Genomic DNA, 11,911 nt, shown 5'->3' on the forward strand with positions numbered 1-11,911 from the left:
CCTTAAGACCTCTAAATTCAAGTTAGATGGCTTCACTGGCACATATTCCTTTGAGGTTGGAGATAAGACTATCAAGTTCAATTTGGAAGAAGCCATGAAGCATCCTCTCGAAGAGCATTCCGTTCTCCAATGTGATGTAATCGATGAAGTGGTAGCGGAAGTGCGAAAAGAAGACTACAACAAGTTGTGCTATCCTATTGTTGAAGAGGCGGATGATCAAGAGGATGAACAAGAGAAAGTTGTTGAGAATGAATTCCGTTAGTGGTTCACGAAATTGTGATCATCAATGGCGCCAACAACTTGGTACACACAATTGTAATCTCAACTTTTTGTCACAACTCCGCACAACTAACCAGCAAGTGCACTGGGTCATCCAAGTAATAAACCTTACGTGAGTAAGGGTCGATCCCATGGAGATTGTCTGCTTGAAGCAAGCTATGGTCATCTTGTAAATCTCAGTCAGGCGGATTCAAATTGTTATGGAGTTTAAGATAATTAAAATATGAATAAAACATAAAATAAAGATAGAGATACTTATGTAATTCATTGGTAGGAATTTCAGATAAGCGTATGGAGATGCTTTGTTCCTTCTGAACCTCTGCTTTCCTATTGCCTTCATCCAATCACTCATACTCCTTTCCATGGCAAGCTTTATGTTAGGCATCACCGTTGTCAATGACTACTTCCCGTCCTCTCAGTGAAAATGTTCCAAATGCGCTGTCACCGCACGGCTAATCATCTGTCGATTCTCGATCATGTTGGAGTAGGATCCATTGATCCTTTTGCGTCTGTCACTACGCCCAACACTCACGAGTTTGAAGCTCGTCATAGTCATTCCTTCCCAGATCCTACTCGGAATACCACAGACAAGGTTTAGACTTTCTAGATCTCAGGAATGGCCGCCAATAATTTTAGCCTATACCACGAAGGTTCTAATCTTAGATTAGAAACCCAAGAGATACCCATTCAAGCTTGATTGCATGTAGAACGGAAGTGGTTGTCAGGCACGCGTTCATAGGTGAGAATGGTGATGAGTGTCACGGATCATCACATTCATCAAGTTGAAGAATGAGTGTATATCTTAGAGAACAAGTAGGCGTGAATTGAATAGAAAAACAGTAGTACTTTGCATTAATTCATGAAGAACAGCAGAGCTCCACACCTTAATCTATGGTGTGTAGAAACTCCACCGTTGAGAATACATAAGTGAAAATAGTCTAAGCATGGTCGAATGGCCAGCCTCAAAGGTCTAAGGACCAAACGTCCAAAGATTTCTCTAAATACAATAGTAAAATGTCCTATTTGTAGAAAACTAGTAACCTAGGGTTTACAGAAATGAGTAAATGATGCATAATCCACTTCCGGGCCCACTTGGTGTGTGCTTGGGCTGAGTATTGAAGCTTTCACGTGTAGAGACTTTTCTTGGAGTTAAACGCCAACTTTTATGCCAGTTTGGGCGTTTAACTCCAGCTTTTATGCCAGTTCTGGCGTTTTGACGCCAGAATTTCTATGCTGACTTGGAACGCCGATTTGGGCCATCAAATCTCAAACAAAGTATGGACTATTATATATTGCTGGAAAGCCCAAGATGTCTACTTTCCAACGCAATTGAGAGCGCGCCAATTGGGCTTCTGTAGCTCCAGAAAATCCACTTCGAGTGCAGGGAGGTCAGAATCCAACAGCATTTGCAGTCCTTTTTCAGCCCCTGAATCAGATTTTTGCTCAGGTCCCTCAATTTCAGCCAGAAAATACCTGAAATCATAGAAAAACACACAAAATCATAGTAAAGTCCAGAAATGTGATTTTTATTTAAAAACTAATAAAAACATAATAAAAACTAACTAAAACATACTAAAAACATACTAAAAATAATGCCAAAAAGCGTATAAATTATCCGCTCATCAGTGAGCCTGAAGACAAGGAACCTCAGCTTGAGGCAAAGAGTGAATTGAAACCTCTTCCATCTTATTTGAAATATGATTTCTTAGAGAACAACCAAAATTTTCCGGTCATTATTGCTAGTGAGCTTTCTAGTGAAGAAGAAGGGAAGCTCCTAGATGTTTTAAGAAAGCACAAGAAGGCAATTGGATGGAGCCTAACCGATATTGTGGGGATTAATCCTCGCAAGTGCATGCATCGTATATTTTTCTGAGAGGGAGCTCGGCCGGTTAGGCAACCGCAAAGAAGGCTCAACCCAACCATCTTCGATGTGGTAAAGAAGGAGGTCAGGCTACTTGATGCGGGTATCATAAACGCAATTTCTGACAGTGAATGGGTGAGCTCGGTCCAGGTTGTTCCCAAGAAATCAGGCATCACTGCGGTTAAAAAGGATGATGGTGAAGTGGTCACCAAGAGAGTACAAAATGCGTGGCAAGTGTGCATCGATTATAGAAGATTGAATGCCGCTACAAGGAAGGACCACTACCCATTGCCCTTTATCGATAAGATGTTGGACCGTTTGGCGGGTAAATCCCATTATTGTTTTCTTGATGGATTCACTGGTTACTTCCAAATTCACATTGCTCCTGAGGATCAGGAAAAGACCACATTCACTTGCCCTTTTGGCACCTTTGCCTACAAAAGGATGCCATTTGGACTGTGTAATGCACCTGCTACTTTTCAGCGGTGTATGACGAGTGTCTTTTCCGATCTAATGGAGAATTGTCTGGAAGTCTTTATGGATGACTTCAGTGTTTATGGAAATTCATTTGATTGTTGCTTAGAAAACTTGGCCAAGGTCTTAGCTAGATGTGTTGACACTAACCTTGTCTTGAATTTTGAGAAATGTCACTTTATGGTAAGACAAGGTATAGTGTTAGGACATGTAGTATCTCATGAAGGCATTTCTGTAGACCTGGCCAAGGTTGATGTTATCACAACTTTACCTCCCCCCTCATCTGTGAGGGAGGTCCGCTCGTTTTTGGGACATGCAGGATTCTATAGGCGCTTTATTAAAGATTTCAGCAATATTGCTTTGCCATTGTCGCGCCTACTCCAAAAAGATGTGGACTTTGAGTTTGACAGTGCATGTGTGAAAGCATTTGAAGAGCTAAGGAGAGTTCTTACCACGGCAGCGATTGTGCGAGGCCCCGACTGGACACTACCATTTGAGATAATGTGCGATGCGTCAAACCATACTGTAGGTGCCACGCTTGCACAACGCGAAGGTAAACTCCCTTATGTCATTGCTTACTCTTCTAAAATACTGGATGCATCACAATCCAACTATACCACTACGGAAAAGGAACTCCTAGCTATTGTTCATGCTTTAGATAAATTCAGATCTTATTTGCTAGGGTCCAAGATAGTGGTATACACGGATTATGCAGCTTTAAAGTACTTATTGACAAAGAATGAGTCAAAACCAAGACTCATACGTTGGATCTTACTTTTGCAAGAATTCAACATTGAGATTAGGGACTGGAGTGGGTCTCAAAACTTACTTACGGATCATTTAAGCCGCCTTGAGATTTAAAATTTGACCCATTTCCGATCGATGACTCATTCTCATTGGATAGTTTGCATGCTGTGTCAGATAGCTTTCCTTGGTTTGCTCCAATGGCGAACTACTTGGTTGCAAAACTCTTCCCTTCTAACTTTTCTAAACACAAAAGGGATAAGTTGAGGAGTGATTCCAAATACTATATTTGGGATGACCCTCACTTGTGGAAGAGGAGAGTGGATGAAGTAATTCGAAGATGTGTCCCAGAATCTGAAATCCAACCTATTCTTGAAGCTTGCCATTCGTCTGAATGTGGTGGCCATTTTGGCCCCCAAAGAACAGCTAAAAAGGTGTTGGATTGTGGATTCTTGTGGCCAACCTTATTCAAGGATGCTAACCGGTTCCGTGTGTCTTACCATCAGTGTCAGAAGTCGGGAAACACGTCCCAAAGGGATGAGATGCCTCAGCAACCTATGTTGTTCTGTGAGATATTTGATGTGTGGGGTATTGACTTTGTGGGACCATTTCCCAACTCAAGTGGGTATCTATATATTCTGTTAGCAGTTGACTACGTGTTAAAGTGGGTAGAAGAAATACCTACCCGCCTTGATGACGCCAATACCGTCATGTCTTTTATTAGAAATAACATTGTATGCCATTATGGGTTGCCACGAGCAATCGTGAGCGACCAAGGATCCCACTTTTGTAATAGAAAAGTAGAGGCACTGCTCAAGCGTTATGGAGTATCGCATACGGTTGCCACTGCTTATCACCCACAGACTAACGGACAAGCGAAAGTGTCCAACTGGGAGATTAAGAGAATCTTGGAGAAAGTGGTCAATCCACAAAGGAAGGATTGGAGCCTCTGGTTAGGAGATGCACTATGGGCGTATAGGACGGCCTACAAGACTCCGTTGGGGATGAGTCCCTTCCGGATCGTCTATGGTAAGGCATGTCACCTGCCAGTGGAGATTGAGCATAGAGCCTATTGGGCGGTAAAGTAGTGCAACATAGATTTAACCAAGGCGGGAGTGGCCAGAAAATTACAGCTAGAGGAGCTCGAGTGTTTGAGGAACGAAGCGTATGAGAATGTCCAGATTTACGAGGAAAAGACTAAGGCATTTCATGATCATCACATCCGGAAGAAGGACTTTCAAGAAGGTGATGAGGTTCTCCTCTACAACTCGAGGTTTCAATTCATGCCTGGCAAGCTCCGTTCTAGATGGGAAGGACCCTTCAAGGTGAAGGAGATAAAGCCCTATGGAGTGGTGGAATTGTTTGATCCCAAAAGTGAAGCAACTTTCAAGGTGAATGGACATAGAGTGAAGAAGTACCATGGCTACAAGCTCCCAAAAGAGCTAGAGGTGTTCCTATTAACGGATGCACCTGTAGGAGGAGAAGCTTGAGCGTCTGACCGTCCAACTTAAGGACGTTAAAGAAAAGTGCTTGGTGGGAGGCACCCCACCGTGGTAAGATCTTCCTTGTATATACCGTCTTGTTTTTAGCTCTAGATTTTTGTGTATTTTGTAACTTCTTGATGTTGTTGATTGCATAGGAATTCTAGTTTTGTTAATCTTGTTGGATAATTAGGAAGTTCATATAGATTTCATCATTTTGGTATGGATGAATTGTTGAAGTAAAGAGAATGCTATGCTTTGAATAAGTGCATGAATTTGAGTGTGTTCTCTTGACTAGTAGCTTAAACACCTGTCAAAAATGTGTTAGAATAGCTTTTTCTATGTTGTGTTTAAAAAAAAAGAAGCAAGGAAAAAGGGCATCCGCACACGAGCGCACTGTGCACGCGCGCGCCGATGGTGCATTTCCTACTCCTGGGCCTAAATCCCGAGAGTTATGCCCACTTTGTGCCCATTTCGTGCCAGGCACCCACGCGCCAGCATACATGCCGCCTGCGCGCCCCTTGCAAATTGACCATCGACGCGCAAGTGCACTATGTGCTCGTGCACCGATAGTGCAATATGAACTCTCTGGTACAAAAACCAGAGAGTTATGCCAAAGTTGTGCCTAGCCTGTGCCCGCACCGACGCGTCCGCGCACTACGCGTGTCCGCGCCGGTAGCCAATTCGATCAGGCACGCATCCGCGCACAGTGCGCGCCCGCGCGCCTGTGCTGCATGCCAACCCTGGTACAACTCACCCAAGACTTAGGCCTACTTTGTGCCAACCCTGTGCCAGGAGCCCAACTTACCTCGCGCGTACGCGCCTTGGACGCGTACGCGCCCCTCGCTCCACCCTCACCGACGCGCTAGCACACTGTGCGTGCGCGCGCCGGTCGCGCGAATTAGTTTTAAAAGATGGCGCGCCCTGTTCTGTCCTCCTCCCACCTTCCTTCTTGTTTGTTTCTTCTTCTTTCTCCATCTCCCTTCTTCTTTTCTTCTTCTTCCACAATCCACCACCGCCGTCTCCGGCTACTCACCGGTGACCACCACCACTTCCGGTGGCACTACATCTCTTCTATCTCTTTTTTACTTTCACAAAGAGAAAATTCTACCTTATTCTTTTACACTTCTCAAGGTTCTACTTCTTCCATATCTCATCTATTATTTTCTTTGCATAATCTCTTCTTCTAGTAGATTTTTCTTATTGATTTACTTACTTTCTCTTTTAGTCACATGATTATACTACTTGCTTTTTGTTTGTTTACTTTTCCTTTTTCTTGCTTTTCCATGGATGTTGAATTTTAGTTTTGAATTGCTTTAATAGTTCTTCTTGATTGTCTTTCTTTATCTTTGTCAGTAAGTGATGTGTGTGATGATTGTTCTTTTATTTTGGGCTTCTAATTGGTTGAGTATCTCATAATTGCTCATTGCTTAATAATTTCACGCCAAGTGTTCGAGGAAATGCACGAATGCCATTTTGGTTTACTTTAATCATGTATCTTCAAGTTGGTGCTTCCTCCTCACTCACTTGCTTTCTTCTAAATGCATTGAGTCCACGTTGCTTTATGCTTGCCAATTAGATACTCATTGAACATGACTTGCTCTTTGTTATGGATGCCTGAGATTATTCTTCTCATACCTTATTGCATGCTTTACTTCCTCTTGCATCCCATGCCAAGTGTTGTGACCCATGCCTCTATGATCATTTTGTGACACATTTCTTTTGGGCACTGATGAGCGGATGATTTATACGCTTTTTGACATTGTTTTTAGTATGTTTTTAGTATATTTTAGTTAGTTTTTATTATATTTTTATTATTTTTTATTAAAAAATCACATTTCTGGACTTTACTATGAGTTTGTGTGTTTTTCTATGATTTCAGGTATTTTCTGGCTGAAATTAAGGGACCTGAGCAAAAATCTAATTCAGAGGTTGAAAAAGGACTGCAGATGCTGTTGGATTCTGACCTCCCTGCACTCGAAGTGGATTTTCTGGAGCTACAAAAGCCCAATTGGCGCTCTCTCAATTGTGTTGGACAGTAGACATCCTGGGCTTTTCAGTAATATATAATAGTTCATACTTTGCTCGAGATTTAATGGCCCAAACTGGCGTTCTAAGTCAGCATAGAAATCCTGGCGTCAAAACGCCAGAACTGGCATAAAAGCTGGAGTTAAACGCTCAAACTGGCACAAAAGCTGGCGTTTAACTCCAAGAAAAGTCTCTACATGTGAAAGCTTAGCCCAAGCACACACCAAGTGGGCCCGGAAGTAGATTTCTGCATCATTTACTTATTTCTGTACCCCTAGGCTACTAGTTTTCTATAAATAGGACCTTTTGCTATTGTATTTTAATCTTTCAATCAATCTTTAGTCACGTTTTGATGATTGAACCCTCTTTGGGAGGCTGGCCATTCGGCCATGCCTAGACATTTTGTTCTTATGTATTTTCAACGGTGGAGTTTCTACACCCCATAGATTAAGGTGTGGAGCTCTGTTGTTCCTCATGAATTAATGCAAAGTACTATTATTTTTCTATTCAATTCAAGCATATTTCTTCTCTAAGATATACACACGTTCTTCAACCTGACGAATGTGATGATCCGTGACACTCATCATCATTCTCACCTATGAACGCGTGGCTGACAACCACTTCCGTTCTACTTGCAATTACTTGAGTGCGTATCTCTTAGCCTCCTGATTCATGACGCATGGTTACCTCGCCTGACAACCGAGCCTTCCATTCCATGAGATCAGAGTCTTCATGGTATAGGCGAGAATCAATTGGTAGCATTCTTGAGATCCGGAAAGTCTAAACCTTGTCTATGGTATTCCGAGTAGGATCTGGGATGGGATGACTGTGACGAGCTTCAAACTCGCGAGTGTTGGGCGTGTGACAGACGCAAAAGGATCAATGGATCCTATTCCAACATGATCGAGAACCAACAGCTGATTAGCCGTGCGGTGATAGCGCATTTGGATCATTTTCACTGAGAGGACGGGAGGTAGCCATTGACAACGGTGAAACCCAACATAAGCTTGCCATGGAAAAGAGTATGAATGATTGGAAGAAGGCAATAGGAAAGCAGAAGTTTAGGAGGAACAAAGCATCTTCATACGCTTATCTGAAATTCTCACCAATGAATTACATAAGTATCTCTATCCTATTTTATGTTTTATTCATCTTTTAATTATCAATTCTCCATAACCATTTGAATCTGCCTGACTGAGATTTACAAGATGACCATAGCTTGCTTCAAGCCGACAGTCTCCGTGGGATCGACCCTTACTCACGTAAGGTTTATTACTTGGACAACCCAGTACACTTGCTGGTTAGTTGTGCGGAGTTGTGACAAGTAGTTGAGATTACAATTGTGCGTACCAAGTTGTTGACGCCATTGATGATCACAATTTCGTGCACCAAGTTTTTGGCGCCGTTGCCGGGGATTGTTCGAGTTTGGACAACTGACGGTTCATCTTGTTGCTCAGATTAGGTAATTTTATTTTATGTTTAAGCTTTTTACTTTTTATTTTTCGAAAAATTTCAAAGAAAATAATATTTCTATTCTGTTCTTTAGAGTTTTTAAGAATGAATTCTAGAGTTTCATGATGATTTGTTGAAGTCTGACTGGTTGTGAAACCATGTGTAAACTTTTGGACCAAGGTTTCAACTTATCATCACAAGAGCTTGTTGATTTCTATCAATTTTACTGTTGAAAGTAATGATCTGCTAAAGCTTGGCTGGCCATTGGCCATGTCTAGTGTTTTGGACCGAAGCTTTCACTGAAAGCTTGGCTGGCTAGTAAGCCATGTCTAATTCCTGGACCGGAGTTTTAGACTAACATTGCATGATTCCTGGAGTTCTCATTAAAAATTTTGAATCTCTTTATTATCTTTCCCATATAATTTTCGAAAAATCACAAAAAAATTTATAAAATCTTAAAATAAAAAATATTTTATGTTTCATGTTTGAGTCTAGTGTCTAATTTTAAGTTTGGTGTCCTGCTTATTTTTAATTTTCTTGCATTTTTCGAATACATGTATTATGTTCTCCATTAATCTTCAAGTTATTCTTGATGATTCCCTTGCTCTGATCCTTAAATTCTCTTGTTTTGAGTGTTTAGTTGTTTCTCATATGCATTCTCAATTTGTTAGTGTTTCTAATATGAAAATTTTTAAGTTTGGTGTCTTGCATGCATTGTTTGTTTGATCTTAGTTTTCATGATTAGTTGCATTTTGATTATTTCTCATCAACAAAAATTCAAAAAAATTTTTCAAAACCATGTCTTTTCAAGTCAATAATACAGAGAATTGAAGATTCAGAACATTCAAGAGAGGAATTAAACAGAAAAAGCTGGGCGTTCAAAACGCCCAGTGAGGAAGGAAAATTGCCGTTTAAACGCTAGCCAGGGTACTTGGCTGGGCATTAAACGCCCAAAAAGGTAGTATTTTGGGCGTTAAACGCTAGAATGGATACCATTCTGGGCGTTTAACGCCAGGATGGCATAAGAGGGAAGATTTTGTTTTCAATTCAAATCTCTTTCAAATTTTCATAATTTTTCAAAATCAAATCTTTTTCAAATCATATCTTTTCAATCATATCTTTTCAAAATCAATTTCTTTCCATTTTCTATTTTTTACTATTTACGAAAATCCTTGCTACAATTAATGATTTAATTCAAAATTTTCAAGTTGTTACTTGCCTATTAAGAAAGGATCAAATTTTAAATTCTAGAATCATATCTTTTAATTTCTTGTTAGTCAAGTAAACAACTTTAATTTTAAAATTTTCTTTTTTAATTTAATTCTCAATCATATCTTCTCAATCACATCTTTTTCAAAATAATTTTCAATCATATCTTTTTGATTTCTAATTTCAAAATCTTTTTCAAAAATCACTTAACTACTTTCTCAATTCTAATTTTCGAAAATCATCAATCAATTTTTCAAAATTTCTTTTAATTATTTCAAAATTATTTTAATTTATTTTTCGAGAATTCTTCCCTTCTTCTCACATCCTTCTATTTAAGGACTAACACTCCTCCACTATCAGCAATTCGGACTCTATCTTGATAAGTTCGAATTCTCTCCTCTCTACCTCCTCCTTCCATTCATCTTTTCCTCTGACACCTCAAGGAATCTCTATACTGTGATATAGAGGATTCCATACTTTCTTATTCTACTCTCTTTCATATGAGCAGGAGCAAGGACAAAGGCATTCTTGTTGAAGCTGATTCTGAACCTGAAAGGACCTTGAAGAGAAAGCTAAGAGAAGCTAAAGCACAACTCTCTGTAGAGGACTGATGAGCGGATATTTTATACGCTTTTTGGGGATAATTTCATATAGTTTAGAGTATGTTTTAGTTAGTTTTTAGTCTATTCCTAGTAGTTTTTAGGAAAAATTCATATTTCTGGACTTTACTATGAGTTGTGTGTTTTTCTGTAATTTCAGGTATTTTTCTGGCTGAAATTGAAGGAGCTGAGCAAAAATCTGATTTAGGCTGAAAAAGGACTGCTGATGCTGTTGGATTCTGACCTCCCTGCACTCAAAGTGGATTTTCTGGGGCTACAGAACTCGAAATGGCGCGCTTCCAATTGCGTTGGAAAGTAGACATCCAGAGCTTTCCAGCAATATATAATAGTCCATACTTTGCACAAGGATAGACGACGTAAACTGGCGTTCAACGCCAGTTCTCTGCCCAATTCTGGCGTCCAGCGCCAGAAAAGGATAAAAAACTGGAGTTGAACGCCCAAACTGGCATAAAAACTGGCGTTCAACTCCACAAATGGCCTCTGCACGAAATCTCAGCCCCAGCACACACCAAGTGGGCCCCAGCACACCAAGTGGGCCCCAGAAGTGGATCTCTGCATCATCCATCATAGTCCACTCATATTTTGTAACCCTAGGCTACTAGTTTAGTATTTAAACAACTTTTAGAGACTTATTTTGTATCTCATGACATTTCAGATCTAAACTTTGTATTCTCTGACGGCATGAGTCTCTAAACCCCATTGTTGGGGGTGAGGAGCTCTGCTGTGTCTCAATGAATTAATGCAAGTATTTCTGTTTTCCATTCAAACACGCTTGTTCCTATCTAAGATGTTCATTCGCGCTTAACTGTGATGAAGGTGATGATCAGTGACATTCATCACCTTCCTCAAACCATGAATGCGTGCCTGACAACCACCTCCGTTCTATATCCGATTGAATGAGCATCTCTTAGATTCCTTAATCAGAATCTCCGTGGTATAAGCTAGAACTGATGGCGGCATTCATGAGAATCCGGAAAGTCTAAACCTTGTCTGTGGTATTCCGAGTAGGATTCAAGGATTGAATGACTGTGACGAGCTTCAAACTCCTGAAGGCTGGGCGTTAGTGACAGACGCAAAAGGATAGTAAATCCTATTCCAACCAGATCGAGAACCAACCGGTGATTAGCCGTGCTGTGACAGAGCGCGTGAGCGTAGTTTTCACTGGAAGGATGGACGGTAGCCATTGACAACGGTGATCCACCAACATACAGCTTGCCATAGGAGGACGTGCGTGCGTGAATCAGAAGACAGAGGAAAGCAGAGATTCAGAGGACAAAGCATCTCCAAAACTCCAACATATTCTCCATTACTGCACAACAAGTAACCTTTAATTTATGCTCTATTGTTTATTCGCAATTCAACTGATAAATATAATTGACTTCCTGACTAAGATTTACAAGATAATCATAGATTGCTTCAAACCAACAATCTCTGTGGGATTCGACCCTTACTCACGTAAGGTATTACTTGGACGACCCAGTGCACTTGCTGGTCATCTGTGCGAAATTGTAAGAGAGTAATCTGTGCAAAATTGTAAGAGAGTAACAATTTTGTGCACCAAGTAACAATTTTGTGCACCAAGATTTTGGTGCCGTTGCCGGGGATTGTTCGTGTTTGAACAACTGACGGATTATTTTGTTGCTTAGATTAGGAAAAATTTTCTCTTTTTTTTTTTTGGTTTAGAGTCTTTTATTATTTATCCCTTGTTAAAACACTTTAAATTTATAGCTCAGTTAATTAGAACATGGTGTTTATGTTCATGG

Source organism: Arachis ipaensis, chromosome B6, assembly GCF_059453495.1.
Source record: "Arachis ipaensis isolate K30076 ecotype BB chromosome B6, ASM5945349v1, whole genome shotgun sequence".
Taxonomy (NCBI): domain Eukaryota; kingdom Viridiplantae; phylum Streptophyta; class Magnoliopsida; order Fabales; family Fabaceae; genus Arachis; species Arachis ipaensis.